Consider the following 16651-nt stretch of genomic DNA (forward strand, 5'->3'; position numbering starts at 1 on the left):
TTTAAGGTGTTGATCTATGTGCTGTTCTTGGCCAAACTATGAGACTGTTCTATCTTTAGGGCAATGCAGTGATTAGAACGTTTGGATTTCTGCTATCTGTGGTTACATTGTTTGCTACTGCACACCAAGTTTTTGTTTTTCTTTTTGTTTTTTTAACCACAACTAACTTTACTTTTCAATCTATTGAATTGTCAAGAGTTGGTCAAATACACAAATTTAGCACGTATTTACTGAGCTTTATTTATGGGATCATGAGAGTGCAGCAGAAGAACAAAGATGATCTGTTCCAGAAATTTAATGGGCATGGGAAAGAGGGGAATAAGACATGTATAAGAATGCACTGTACCCTCCTGCTAGCAAAAAAAAAGCCATTTAATGCTCTCCCTTGTAGTTGCTTTATTTTGTACCTTGCAGGTCTTGCCATTCAAATTAAATAACCTTGGCTTGGTTATGGAAATTATGTTGTGCAACTCATCAAGCTTGGCTTCCAAAGTAGTAGTAGTGTGTTTGTAGACATTTTGCTTTCATGTAAAGATCATCTTGGTGTTTATGAACCTTTGATAGTAATATGTTGTACTTGTGAAGAGCACCAGGAACTGAAGTTGTTAAAGATCCCAGTTGACTTACTATATTTATGGATTTTAATTAATTTTAGGCCATGGGCTTTTAGATACCTCAGCTTCAAAATAGGAAAGAACACTGCCAGTTGTTTTTAAGTTACCCATAAAAGGGGGGAGGGTATAACTTAGTGGTAGAGTGTGTGCTTCGCATGCACAGGGCCCTGGGTTCAACTCCCTTTTGCCTCCATTAAAAATAAATAAATAAATAAATAAATAAATAAATAAATAAATAAATAAATAAATAAATAAATAAACCAACCAACCAACCAACCAACCAACCTAATTCCCACCCCTCCCAATAAAAAACAGTTATTAAGTTACCCATAGAGGAACACAAATGGCAATAATAAGGCTGAACATACATATTTGTATAACAATTATATTTTTCATGTAACTCAGCAAAGTCAATCTGACTTGCAGTGAGGTTTCTAGGGAGCGTAATTGAACCACATGGCCTTTAAACATGTAAGCTCCCTGCTCTTGGTTTTTGCTATCAATGAGCTAATTTAAGTACTGTCTTACATCGCTATTTCAAAAGTCTCCTTTCTGGCAGCTCTGCTATGGATTCTCATTTTAAGCCATCTTCGGTCATTTTCTTACTAAAAATGAAATGACTGTATCATTTCCTTGTTCAAAAATTATTGTCTCTCCTGCATCTAGAAGAGTATTTTCAACTTTGGTTTCATGGGTTCACTAGAGTGGTATATAAAAATAGTAAGTATGTATTTTTTCTGTGGGGAGAATGCACAGGCTTCCCCAGCATTGTGAGGATTAAATGAGTTAATACAAGTAAATCATCTAGTCAAGTATTTGCGAGTAAGCACTCAGTAAGGGTTGTCTGTTATGTACCTGGCTTGCTTTTTCACTAAATTAAAAACCCCTTTAAGGGAGGGATAATGATGGAGGGCTGATTGACTTGCATGTTAGGCACTCAATTAAAGATTTTTTAAATTAAAAGGTTTTTAAAATTAAAGTGGTATTGCTTTTATACCACCAGACCACTTTCTCCTCTCTTCTCTTTTTACTTTGTATCTAGTATTGTCACCGGACCAAAGTTGGGTTCATTTGCCCTTGCACAGTAAAGCCAATCTACTGATATCGGGATGTGGTAAAAGAAAGTGCAGTGTTTGTTGCAGGGTGCCAAGCAAGGAGTCCAGGTAGCTAGTGCTTAAAAGACCTGAAAACTCCTTGAAGGCTTTAGGAAAGGTTTTTTAAAGGTTTTAAAGAAGGGTGAGGGGGGGAGTTGCAGGGTGTATGATCAGCTCATGGACATTCTTTTGATTGATAGGTGATGAGGTAATCAGGAGTTAACATCATCAACCTTATAGTCTGGGGTCTACATGCTTGTGGGCAGCATGCAGTTAACTTTTTCCACCTGGTGGGGGTTTCGGTAACTGCAAAACTGCTCAAAGAATATGGCTCAGAATATTATCTATAGCGCTTGAGGAATAACTAAGATTTCTTGACTTTGTTTAATGGGTAAGTTATTATTATTTTGTCCTATTGACTGTTGTCCTTTCTTTCTGCTTTTCTATAGACCAGAGGGTGGTGGAGGACATTGCATGCTGAGGGCTGGGGGACAGAGTCTGTTCAGGGAGGGCCCCATGGGGTCCTACTCAGTAACAGTATTGATAGTGCTGATTGTTCCCTTTCTATGATTTCTCCTTTTTCTCATTCAGTGATATTCACGTGTATTAAAAAAAAAAAAGACTTACTTAAGTCTTTGTTTTCTTTGATCCTCAACTAGTCTCCGTAGTCTGAGATTGAAGTTATTTGTTATCTAGTGTTTGTCTTTGTCCTTTTTTTCCCACTCTTTTTTTTTTAAATTCTCTTTCCTCATGGCTGTCAGATTAAGAGCCGTAAAACTTGTTTGACCTGCATGCTATTTTTTTTTTTTCACTTTAAGAAATGTTTCTCTTAACCTTTTTTCACTTCCTACCCCATTTATTTGCTTCTCTAAGCAAAAATCCTCTAAGGAGTTTTCTATGCTCCAAATTCCAAATCCCAATTTCTCTTTTACTGTTCTTTCTTGAGATAGCTACTGCTCCTACTCTCCCTTGAAATCCTCTTGTTAGTGTTAGCAGTGATCTTCAGGTGTTGATCATTCTCAGTCCTTATTGTGTTTCACCTATTAGCAACCCTTGACACAGTTAATCATTCCCATCTCCATGACATACTTTCTTCCCTTGACTTCCAGGACACCACACTCTCTTGGTTTTCTTTCTATCTCATTGGTTGCTCCTTCTCAATCTTCATTCTTTTCTTCCTGATATCTTACTGTTGAAGAGTTCCAGGGTTCCAGCTTTGGTTCTTTTCTTTTCCTCTGTTTACATTTCCTTTAGATGATATCAATGTTTAATGGCTTTAAATACCATCTGTCTACCCAAAACTCCCACATTCATATTCCTAGTCCCCCCTCTTTCTGAACTCCAGACTCACCTATACAGTTGTCCATCTCTACATCATCACTTATTTATTTAGAAGTATCTCAGACTTAAATGTCACAAACTGAGCTCTTTCCCCCCCAGACCTATCCCATTCCTTCTCATCTCATTTGATGGCAACTCTATACAGCCAGTTTCTCAAAGTTAAATATTTAGAGTCATCTTCAATTCTTTCTCTTATATTTCACCAAATCTGTCAGCAAATCCTGTTGATTCTCTGTATAAAATATATCTAGAATTTGACCATTTCCTACTGTTTCTGCTGTTGGTAGACTTATCATATCTTGCTTGGATGTCTGTTAATAGCTGCTGTCATTTCTTACTTGGGTTATAGTAGTAGTGTTCTAGCTGGTCTCCCTGCTTTCTTCAATCCTTGCCTCTCTATGGGCTATTCTCATACAATAGCCAGAATGGTACTTTTAAGATGTAAGTTAAAAACTTGAATTGTAATGTAAAAGTGTAAGATTCTAAATGCAATGTGTTATCCTAGATTGTATCCTGAAAGAGAAAAGATAATAGTGGGAAAAATGGCAAAATCCAAATAATTTGGAGTTCAGTTAATAGGAGTTCATTTTGATAGATGCACCATGGCAATGTAAGATATTAATATTAGAGGAAACTGAGTGAAGCATATATGGGAACTTTTACTATCTTTGCAACTTTTGTGTAAATTCAGAATTATTCAAAAATAAAAAGTTTATTAAAAGAGAATCTAAAATTACTTCATTGCTTCAAAACCTTTTATGACTTCTCATTTGACTTACAGTGAAAGCCAGTGTCCTTACATTGGCCTACAGGATTCTGCATGATCTGGTTTCCCATGACCTCTGTGACCTCATGTCTTTGTATTCTCTCCCCACTCTGTTCCAATCATACTGCTTCCTTGTTTCTTAAACACACTAGGCACACTTACACCTTAGGGCCTTTGCACTGGCTGTTTCAACTACTTACAAAGCTTTTTATCAGGCATCCACACAACTAGTACCTTCTCCTTTATGTAGTAGTTCAAGTGTCACTTTTTCAGTAAAGCCTATCTCAACCTCTTACTTAAAATTGCAGTTTTGCAACTATCTGCCATCCCGCCCTTTCCCCTCCCCCCCCAAAAAAACTGGCTTCTGCACTCCCAGTCTCCTCTGCCCTATTTCATCTTCTTTTACTACAGCTCTTATCACCATATTATATGTTTTACATATTTATTATGTATATTTTAAAATTGTTCATCTATTAAAATGTAAATTCCTCAAAGGCAGGAATTTTTATCTGTTTTGTTTCCTTATGCCAAGTTCTAAAACATTGTCTGAGGCATAGAAGTACACAGTATGTTATGGTTGAAATAATGAAGTCGATTGGATCTTTGAATTTGTAATCCTTGATTTTCAGTCAGTCTGAAACACTGAATTGTTTATTTACACATAGCATGCTGTTTCTTGCCTCTAAGGCATTGCTCATGCAGATACTTCTGCCTGGAATGTGTTTCCTTACCTTTTTCCTTCTACTCTTAAACCTTTTCCACCTTTTAAGATTCATATCAGGCATAACGCAAGGAAGCCTCCCCTGAAATTTCAGGGTGGTCGATGTGCTACTTCTCAGAGGAGCTCCCACCCTGCCTCTGTACTTCACAAGCTTGTATAATAATCCTCTCTGGGTGTTTTTATCTCACTAGAGAACTAGGGATGTGTCTTAATTATCTTTGGGACCTCAAAGCCCGGTATATAGAATGTAGTCAGTGAACATTTTAATGCATTAGTGGCCAGAGTTACTCTATAAAGCTGTGGAGTTTTGAGCTCAGTTGGGGTCTTCTGAGTATAAAATCAGTGCTGTACTTGCAATACTGTTTTTGAGGGAAAGGTGGCAGTCTTTAAAGTAATAGAAGGATAGATCTTTTTGTACAAGTAGGAGGTAGTTAATGCATTTTATAGCCCTGGGCCATTTGCTCCTTGTTCTTTGCGAAGCTGCCAGTGCTGATGAGAAAGTGAGTTGTGCAGTTTCCTAAGACACTGGCTGATCAGTGAACAAAAGGTTATTTAGTTAGCAAATTTTTAACATTGATGAAATTGGGCTCTTTTTGGAAGAAAAACAGTGTTGAGACTTTTGTTGCCCAAAAGGAAAAATCCATGTTAGAGTTCCAAACTGCTCATGAGGCATTCATGCTTTTGCTAGATGCCAGTATTGCCAATAGCTATCAACTAAACTTTTGTTTTTGTGCCATTGGGAAATCCCAGGGTATTTACAAGATTTAGCAAAGATTTTCTTTCAGCGGTATGAAAATTTGCTCTTAAGATTGAGTGAATGATGATGAGTTTGTTAAAGTGATTTCTGATACTTACAAATATTAGGTAAATAATTTTGCATCTAAAACACTTTAATTCTATATAATGAGCCAGACTTTCCAACTCCCTTTGATGGTAGGCATTCTGGATTCATACTGCTCCCTGAATATGATCATCATCGTAGCAGGCTGTAAACCAATCCTTTATAAATTTGTCTAGCTTTTAGGACTAACAAAAAAGGAAATAATTTTTAATTCTATAAGTTCTGAAAAGGTTTCAGCAGCTTTCAACCTTAGCAGTGGGATTGAAAATGATGATTAGTCTTGGGATTAAGCAATCACGACTGAGTATTACTTGGAGTACACCCCTGCGTTTGTGCCTTGTTTCTTTGAGCTTCTCTAACCCTGTAGAAGTGACCAAAATGTTGAAATAAGCAAGGATTTCAATCTGGTCTTTGTGTGAGAGGATGCTGTTAGCTTACAGTATTTTTTTTCTGAACAGTTAATGAGAATTTTATGGAATACAGAAAGATCTTGCTCAATTGAAACAGAAACAAGTGGCTGCCAAGAAATAAGATGCAGCCATTGTTGAAGAGACTCATCAAAGTGTCCTGACAGTATAAATATTGACATGCTGAGATATGTCAATATTTACCATTGAATTTGGAAGTTGCCAAGTTCCTGTTTAAGAAATGTGACCCTAGCATTGAACACAGTATATCAATAAATAAGGGACATGTCCAAATGAACAGCTGCTCAGAGAAAAACTCAGAGAAAATAGGGTAACATCTGTCTAAACTTTGGGACACTTAAAAAGTTAAACTTAAAAAGTTTATTGATGCCTCTTTGGAAATTTGTAGGTAGATGCTTGTACAATATGATATATTAATATAGTTCCATATGTGGGTTTAACTTAAGTGTTTTTTTAAAATGACAGCATAGTTGTAATTTGTAACTTCATAAATTAGTTGTGCTATGATATTCATCTCTCAATTGAATAAAAGAAATCTTAATATTGTGTTTAGGAACCAACCTCTTCATTTTAAGCATTATTCTTACAGAAATTTGCTCAAATCATGACTCAGATACTACTTTTGGGAACCGAAAGTTTGTGCTTTGAGAATTTAGCAATAGAGAAAACATGTTTCTAAACTTTAAATGTGATGAGGAAATATGTCCTGGTTATTATCTGAAAACTATGTCTCAGAAAATCTGTAGAGTAATGAGCCAGTAAAGTTGGTATGTTTGGTTGAATATCACGGATCACCACTGTTAATTCCCAAGTGAGTATCACTGCAATATAACACAGCATTCAAAATAGAAACATTTGAAGCCTTTACATCGAGTTATTGGAACCACACGAACAATCTTACATGTGTTTTGCAGACTTCTAAAAGTTTAAACTTAACATTCTTAGAATAATAATAGTCCAAACAGTCCTAGAAGAGCATAAACCATGGATATTGGGTCTGGTCGTCTTATTGCTTCTCTTTTCTGATAGCAAAGATTGACAGCTGTTACACAGTAATCTAATTACGTTATCATATCATAATGTTATGTTTATATTGTGAATAATGAATGCAAAGTACAATCGAAGTCTTATATTCTTGCAGAAACTACATTTGTTTCTATAAATAACTCGATAAACACCAAAAAACAAATTCGCCTAGAGGTTCATAAAAGGATTTTGACCTGTTGTTTTCAGTGTATTAAAGATAGAACAGAAACACACAGTTTTAAAATTTAAATTGAATGGCTTAAAAAAATTGGCTCTTTATTTTAGAGAGAATTTGCCAATATTTTAAGGTAAGATGTTGAGTTTTAAGAAGAAAACATTAAAATTACTAATTCATGATTTTTAAAACTTGGGAAACATTTTTTGCCATGTAACCAAACTTGAACTTTTGTTTTGAAGAGACATACTTTTTTTTTCTAGAATCATTAGGGCCTTATGCAGAATAGTTACCAGTTGTCTTCTTGAACCACCTGTTACTAGTTATTTATTATATAGTGATAAAGTCCCAGTGTTTTCGAAATGCCACGTGTTTTAGATTTGATAAAAATGTAAGCATATAAAGCTGAAAATGTAAAACTTCCTGTTTGGTGTTGAATATTATGAGTTTAATAGAGTGTTTCCCAAAATGTGGTACTCATACCACTGATGGAATATACACATTTGCTTACTTACAACTGTTTTGCAGATGCTTTGAGATTATTGAGGTTAAAAGACTTAAATGATTTCCTGATGTTCACATAACCAATAAATGATAGTGAAGATTCTGTATGTATGATTCCAAAGCCTGACACATGATAGCTTAAGCGAAAAGGAATTTCTTGGCCTTATATCTAAAATAATCACGATCAGATCTAGATTCTGGTGCTGCTGGAATCAGATCTGAGCTGCTGCCCACCCTGCAGTTCTACTTTCTGCTTGTTGGTTTTGTTCTGAACAGCTCTAGGCTTACAGCATCAAATCCAGGAAAGGATTCTCTATATGCAAATTAAAGTCTTGAAATTGAACCTTACTAGTCTCAGATGTCCTAATTTGAATTGTGTGCTCATCTTTGAATCATTTACTGGGGATTAGAATGTAATGTTGGTTGAGCCCAGATCTGTGTTCTACTGGAGCTTAAGGCCAAAGTCAGGTTCCTCAAAGCCTGTGGACTGAGAATAGCAGAGGTAGGGGTCAGTAGAAGTTTTGTTGCTAGAAGCAGGAAGTCTGTGTTGGGTAGCAAAAGTCAACAGATTGTCTCTAAATGTTGGGTGAGTGAACACTTTTAACCTCAATTAGGGGGCGGGGGGAAGGACCAATCCACTGATGGCATTCTCTGACCAATGTTTAGTGATAGCCAACAATACAGAACTCTTTAATTGAGAGTGGAGAAGGAAAAGTATAAGCTAAAGTCATTCAAATTGGTACAGATTAAATGAATTCAGCCATTTGAGATAAGGTTGCTTATTGATTATGTGCCAGGAACTATAATAGGTATTTGACTCATATTGGTTAGATTAAAAAATCTGAGATGTCATGAGTCTAATGATGTGCCATAGGATGGGAAACTGTGGAAAGTATCAGTACGATTATTGCTTCTGTTTTCTTTGCTGTCGATATTCTGTGCAGTCTTTGAATATACATATAAAGTGGCTCATGTATTACGTATTTTGTTCTATTAATTTTTTCCACGTTTTGGCCTTATGAACAAATCATTAACGTGTAGCCAATAAATGTTGAAATAATTTCGGATTTTTTTATTATCAGCTTTTGAGTTGATTTATACAAAATATATTTTTTATCCTTAGTATCTTTGATTCATTGTTGTATGTAAAATTCACCAATGCATTATGCACCCATGTCCCTGGTGTAATGTTTATCAGATAGGAATATTTCCTAGAACCAATGAGTTCAATACTTCTTTAGATAGGCTCCTAAATTTTGAAGTATTAAGTTATATATTTAAGAGTAAATTTTTAATAGATGACTTTTTCTCTTTTTACAAAGATACCCTGTAACAAACTTGTAACAAACACTTATCCTGATGATCAAAGAACAATTATTGAAAACTTTTCTTTTTATACATTTTATCATGGAAAATTTCAAATATATATAAAAGTAGAGAGACTAATGGATTCCTATTACCTAGCACAACAATTATCACCTTATGGCCCATCTCATTTCATTTATATCTTACTCATACTTCACTTTTCCTTTCTAAATTATTTTTAAACAAATTCCAGACATAGTATAATTTCATCTGTAAATATTCTAACATGTATCTTTAAAAAGTAAGGACACTTTTAGAAAACATAACCACAATTCTATTAACATACCTTAAAAAATTAACAGTAATTCACTACTATTATCAGGTACCTAATCTGTCATTTAACTTTCTCCAGTTACTACTTCATAAATTTTAGTAGTTTGTTGGTTGAGCCAAGATTTAAATAAGGTCTTTATTTTTCAGTTGCTTATGGCTTTTAAGTCTCTTTTAACTTAAATATGCCAACCTTCCCATCCCTTTTGTATTGAAGTTTATTTGTTGGAAAAACTGGGTAGGTTGCCCTTTGAAGTGTCCCACAGTCTGGATTTTGCTGATTGCATCCCTTTAGTTCCATTTAACATGTTCCTTCGTCCTTTATGTTTCCTATAATTGGAGGTTTGATCAGATTCATGTTGGATTTTTTATTTTTTAGCATGAATATATCATACATAATGCTATGTAGAGGATTTATGGCTTTTACCAAAGAAACCAATGGATTATGAGTTATTTTTTGTATTGGTTAAGCCAATGGATTATGAGTTCTTTCCTGTTTCTCTCTCAAAATACAAAAAGTTTGGCTTTAAGACAGAATTTGTATTAGGAAATAAAAGAAGTCAGAATGTGGAGGAAAGAAAGAGGAATATTTATATATACAGACATGTTTGCTGGCCATAAATTTATACTCTAGTAACTCTTCTTTAATTTTAAAACAAGTGATGTTAGGAGTTTCTGTAGATATCTTGAACCATATAAAGACTCAAAGAATGTTTTTCTTTAGAATTTCATGAGTTCTCAGTAGAAGAAGGATTAGACTTTATACTTGGAAAATTCTATTTGTTATTAGAATAATCTAAAATTGAGTATTTGTGGAGATGGTATACTAATGTCTAAAGAACTTTGCCTCTACTATTTGAAGTCTGTACATGGGAAATTCTGGGTTATACATGAGCTCATGATTTAGATTTGTGTTAATACATTGTGATAAGTTGTTCATAGGTTAAGGAAAGGCAATTCAATAGCAGCAGAAGCAGAGAACATTTAAAGATAAGAGGTGGCTATAATTCTGGTACCTTGATAATTATAAAGGGAGAAAATTCAGAAAGGCTAAGAGCCAAGAAGTTTAATTTAAGGTTAAATATGAGACTCATAAAGAGGCTGTCTAGGGATGAGACTTTTTAGGCAGTATGTTGGATAGACCTAGTTTTGAATATGCTTCTATCTTTACTGCACTTTGCTCAATTTCAGTTTTCTTGTTTTTAGAATGGGTGATTCTGAAGATTAAAGCAATGTATGTAAAGTTCCCAGCACTGTTCACGACATATGCTCAGTACATTTTTGTTTTACTCCCTCACTGATAGCCACATAGCTTGAGGTTTTAGGAGAAATTAATGATTTAATAAGGCTCTTTCTGTATCACACATTGTAATTAGCCAAATATGTACCTTAATTTTTCTGTCTTTATCTAGTTGTTTGTATTCTCAAATTATTACCACCATCTCTTTCATTTTGTCCTGAGGCTAAGAACCTCCTTAGATATTAAACCAAATAAACCTGAACCAAATGTTTTCATCTAACTATCTAACCATGATCTTCATGTCCTAGAATGTTCTAACCTGACTGAATCTTACTGTCCATCAGTTAAATAGATATCTCTATTATAGATAATTCCCAAATGAGGTTTAACCAAAAATTAGGCATTTCCAAACAACAGAAGTTCTATAAAATTGAGCATAGTTAACATTTGTCTTTGTTTTCTGAGCAAGCAAGATATCGCGTTAAAATTCACAAAATATTTCAAGTGACTTTGTGTTTTGAAAATTTGATAATTTATTTTAGTGCCCATCTTTAGTTTGGAGCTAACTCCTCTAATATATAATATTCATTTTATAATGAAAAGCATTCATATCAGGGGGCATCCTTCTGGATATTTTATGTTTCCTATCTTTCATTGGACATTCTTGTACCTTGGTTAAAGATGAATATTCATGTAGGCCAAACTGAATTAACTAATATGCATTTCACTTGTTAATGAGTGGTAATTTTCAAGGCATTGGGATTACATTGTTGTTTTTAGTGACTCTACTAGTTTATTGCTGGCATTTCATTTTATGAACTTTGTATTCCTCTTAATATCTCTTACTTCTGTTTATTTTGGTCATGTAATTTTTTTACACTAGAAAATGCAGAAACTTCATGTATCATCTACCATGTATTTAACATATCTCTTTCTTATTTTTCTATTAGTACATTAACTCCTATCTAGCAAAATTATACTACCTTGTATTTTAGTTATAATTTTGTAGAACTCTGTTTTGTCATGTTCTCTTAATTGGATCAAAAGCTTCTGAGGGAAGGTATCATTACTTTTTGTTTGTTTGTTTTAATTTGCTGGAGTTATTATTGAGCACAAAGTTTGTACACAATGCTTCCTCAGTGAATGTTTGACTGGTTATGGAGTGGACTTTTAATAACTGGTTTCCCTCAAATTTATGTCAGTTCATTATTGCAACTTAGTGGAAAATTTTGGTTTTGTTCTGTGCACAAAGTGACTCTGAGAATAACTTTGGATGGCTATTCAGATCAGATTTTTAAATTCTGCATTACAAAATTAAACTTCTTTTCCACAAGGTAACTGCATTTGTTACTAAATATTTCATTAATTCTTTGGGGAAAGTGTTTAACTTAAAAATAACTACTTACTTGATTTTTCTAAAGCATGTGATATTTTTAACTTCTTCTTAATGAGAAAATCATCATTGATAATTCTGTAGTCTGAATATCGTTGATGACTTCATTATGTTTTATAGGCATGGACATCTCTGATTCAGTGCTATTTCAGAATCTTTTGAAGAAATCTAACTTTTCAGGATTTCAAGATTGATGTTATGTTATAGTCATAAAAGGGTGATGGATTGATTAATCTTTCTGATTATTATGGTAATGCAAAGAGGCTCTTTCTTAGCCATGTTATTTTTTTTGCTGCCTGCTACACATAGTGGCTGCCAGACACTGCCATTTCACACTGTAGAAGCACAGCCTCCAATACTCTGATACCCTAGTAACAAATGACTTCTAATCTAGGTTAACTTCATTGCTTGCTTTATTCAAATGTTGTAGAGATCAAAACATGGGAAGTCAGTAGAGTGATTCTAGAATTCTGAAGCCATCAAAGTTAATTTCAAAGAATCAGTAGCTCTTTAGTCTAAACTCACTGTTGAGTGACTCAGTGGACATAATTCAGCTCAGGGCCTCTTCCATCAGGAGCAAGATGGGGCCGGATCTCTCGGAACATGATGATCCTCATATCCTCCCTATGTTAGGCCTTCTTTCTTTTTTCTCCAGTTGGGGGATAAGATGGTTGACATCTGGGATCCTTGAAGGCTGATCACAGCTGCTTTCAGTGCTCCCAGACCTTGAAAGGATGGATTGATACTCACATGTAGACTAGGAGGGAAGAGCATAAACAAAAGGGCAGTCGGCAATGGTGGATTCAGAATTCCTACTCACCCTTTAGGTCATAGGTCCCATTTCTTCCAGAAAACTTCTCATGACTCTTGGAGTCTGAGTGTGTCTCATCTGGGTTCCCTTGTTGGGAGTGGGAGAGGTTTCCTCTTACTACTGCATAAACAAAAGGGCAGTCGGCAATGGTGGATTCAGAATTCCTACTCACCCTTTAGGTCATAGGTCCCATTTCCTCCAGAAAACTTCTCATGACTCTTGGAGTCTGAGTGTGTCTCATCTGGGATCCCTTGTTGGGAGTGGGAGAGGTTTCCTCTTACTACCTCTTTATGGCTCTTATCACAATGTTTTGTAACATGTTTATTTGACTCTCTCTTCCTGAGAGTAGAAATGTTCTGAGGTCAGGGAATATGTCTATTTCATTCACAGGTCTGTTCCTAACACTTAGCATAGTACCTGGCGTCTGGCAGGATCTAAATAAATATTTATGCTTGACATGCCATATTTCAAAAGTCACTGTATTTGTGAGAGGCCAATCTGGGCCTCTTTGTCCCAGTGACAGAAAAGGTAAGATTTGTCAGGTAAAGATTCCCTATTCCAAGGGCTTGGGGATAAAACAATTGGTTTCAGATTGTGGAGGTTATACACCAATAGCCTTAACAGCTGGGCTAAGGCTGTTTTGTTTGGCATATTGGGTGTTTTCCAACACTAAAAACCAGTTTCCAATTTTCCAATACCAACTAGGTGTCCAACAATTCAGTTCAATTCTGTCACTGTCTGGTGTTAGAGTCAGTTTCCACAAGTTAAGGAGCTCAGTCCCACAAGATTGTCCTCACTTCAGATGCCAGTTGCAAGTCCTGGGTCAGCCATGCTTCTGACCTGCTGTAAATTGGGAGTCCCCATGACTATCTCAGGTTTGATAATTTGCTAGAATGGCTTCCAGAACTCAGGAAAATGCATTATTTACCAGTTTAGTACAAAGAATACAACTGAGGAGCAACCAAATGGAAGAGATGCATAGGGCAAGTATGGCAGGTCAGTGTGCAGAGCTCAGTGCCCTGACTGGGCATGCCGCTCTCCCAGTACATTGATGTGTTCATCAACCCAAAAGACTTCTTCCTCCACCCCTGCACTCCTAGCTTCTTTGTTTCAGAGTTTTTATAGAGCCCAGTCTTTAATTCCACATTCCTCTCTGGAGTTGGAGTTGGGGTGAGGCTGAAAGTGTCAACCTTTTAATCTTTTGGCCTTTCTGGTGACCAGCCACATCCTGAGGCTATCTAGCGACCCCCACCCTAAGGATAAACTCATTAGCATAAACACTGGTATGACTGAAAGGGGGTCCTTGCGAACAATAAAAGATATTCCTGTCACTCAGGAAACTCCAAGGGTTTGGGCTCTCTCTTGGGGACAAGGAACAAATATACTTCTTATTATACCATGTACACACCCAGAGGTTTTAAAATATATGAGCCACCTTTGAAAGTCAGGTGGCTCCAGCGTAAAACTAGAGACATGTAGGCTTTTTGAATATTCAAAATGGCAGAGCACCCAGGACCAATACTTACGCACGCTAACAGTCTGCACTGAGTAGTGGCTGCCACCTTTGTACAGTCCCTGGGAGTTTCCCGTCTGCCTCAGTCCCCGCTAGTCATGCAGTGAGTGTGCTGGGCTTGCCCCTGACCTGTGCAGCCCCTGGAGGCATTAGAGCATCTGTCCTCGCTGAAAAGAACAAGGCCTGGTTTACATTTTAGGTCGTACAGAGTTTCAGTTCAATTTGAGAATGCTTTACCCAGGGTTGACTCAGAATTGAATCTTTTATCTTGGAACCTTCTCCAACTGGAGTTGTCCACAGTATGTTCAGGGATGTGGTTGCAAATGACTTAGACTCATGAGTGAGAGCATGGGCAATAAGCATGGAATTATTCATCCAGGTAGGTATGTAAGTCCTCATGTGCTGTTTATAACTTACTATTATTTGGACCACATGAAATTGACATTATTTTATAGGTTAAAAATTGTTAAATATTGGCAATTTCATATAGTTCCTGAATAGTTTTGTATAGCCATACAAAATTAGGTAGGGTCATCAGTTGAGGGTATGTCGTGGTTTTTTTTTCAGGGTTAATTCTCATTTGTACCCTGGTCTTATCATTCATCCCCTTGTTTGCCATTAGAAAAATAGGCAGATAAAGGGGTACAGTTGTAAGTTAATGGTGGGTTTGTGAGTAGAGGAAAAGTACAGTACAAATCTTGTTTCTTTTTCATACAAGTGCTTTTAGTTATATTTCACTTTTGAGCAGCACATTTTCAAGTAGGAAACACTATATATAAGCTTAACTGGTGATGTTTTTATAGGAGCTTCTTCACTCTGAAATTAAATAATTTTGAGGTGTAAGAAATCATAATTACTAAATTCTTAATGAAAGAAGACTGTTGCTTAGCTAATGCTGTATTTCAGGTACTATCTTGTTCCTTCATTTCTGTCATGTGTCATTTTCACATGAAACTCTGTTTAGGGCTGAAGTGTTCTTGTGAAAGTTTAGAGTTTCCAAAGTGGTAAATAGACTTATTCTTTCTGCCATGGTTATTTGTAATCAAGAATGTCCATTTGATGAATATGGACAAAGTCAAAGTCTTGGAACGTTGGGCCCAATTTTATGGCATTTTGGATCTAGGTGTTAGATTTTATGTGGGAAATTCAGGATGTTTTATTATCTCTGAATACTCCTTATTGGGTAAGAGAAAAGAAAGGAGAGGAAGTGAAATTTAAACGAATCACTGAAACTAGTGATTATTAATGGTGTTTGTAAAAGATAAGCAGAGGAAATGAGCAGTAATACGATATTTGGAATGCCAGCAGCTGGCATTCCACACTCATAAGAGATAATTGAAGATCGACTATGACCATGGCAAAGATGCCTTAGTTTTTACACTTACTTTATAGTTCTAATGCTTTACGCCTGAAGCATCAAATTGTTAATGTCTTCCTTGAACATCAGCTGTATATTACAAATTTTTCAACAAGATTATGCCGACAGTATTACATTTTACTCTTACTTAGGGTAACCACCCATCCTAGTTTGTCTGGGGCAGTTGAGAGGTTTCCTAGGGCATGGGACTTCCATTGTTAAAACTGGGAAAATTTCAGGCAAGCCTTTACTGATGGTCACCTTACTTTCATTTCAAAATTAATAGAATGGAGACAATCCTTACATGATTAGAAAGGTATTTAATAATCTTGTAAATTCTCTACCCTTAAAGTTTATAAAATTCTAACTTAAAAACATAATTCCAGGAAAACATTTCTTCTATAGGAGGTTATTTTGATTTTAATTGCTTTGGAAATTTAAAGGTAAATTGATTTTGTGGTCCTTTTTCAAAGACTTTAATTTACCCTTTGGTCAGGTAGATAACAGCAACCAGCAAGTCAACATGCTATTAATAATGAAAATACTGGAATAAATTATTAATTAAAAAATACTGTGTGGGAATTTTGATAAGATAAATATGAATAAGCAATGCTTTAAAAAATACTAAAGAATAGTCCTTTTCTTTATACTCAAATTTCTGAAATTGTTGTGTAATGTTTGTCTTAACAAAAGTAAATAGCCCAGTGGCTGTGGCATAAATATGTCTTTCCTTTTTTTCTAGCAATTATATATGGTCCTATCCTTTAATTTTTGTAATGTGATAGTACTTTAAAAAATTTATCACTACGCTTTTGGTTTACAATTTATATATTTTTTCTTTTCCTCATTAAAAAATAAGATAAAAAATAATGTGATCAGGAATCTAATTACAGACTATTAACAACATGTGCTGTGTGCTAATCTTTATTCGGAACTCACTTTAGGTGTCAGCCTACTTTCTTCAACAAGGGGGCACTTAAGTTAATTGCTTCATTAGAAACATGCATTTAGCCCTTTCTGCTCTGTAAGTACAACTCCTTGGCATTGCTGCTGAAGTTTGAACACCTGCAGCCCAAGGAGCTTGAAAGGAAGCCATAACTTACTATAAGGAAAATAAAAGAAGCTCAAGTTCAAAATGGTGTTATCAATGATACAGTGTTGTCACTAACTTGAGCTGACCTAAGAGAGTTGG

The 16651-nt window shown here is 35.5% G+C and overlaps 1 protein-coding gene across 4 annotated transcripts in view; it reads left to right on the plus strand.

The window, feature by feature from the left end:
* XRCC4 (X-ray repair cross complementing 4) overlaps positions 1-16651 on the plus strand; it is a 291123-nt gene that overhangs the window by 1038 nt on the left and 273434 nt on the right. The gene's annotated exons all lie outside the window — the stretch shown is intronic.

This window comes from Camelus bactrianus, chromosome 3 (genome assembly GCF_048773025.1).
Source record: "Camelus bactrianus isolate YW-2024 breed Bactrian camel chromosome 3, ASM4877302v1, whole genome shotgun sequence".
Lineage (NCBI taxonomy): Eukaryota > Metazoa > Chordata > Mammalia > Artiodactyla > Camelidae > Camelus > Camelus bactrianus.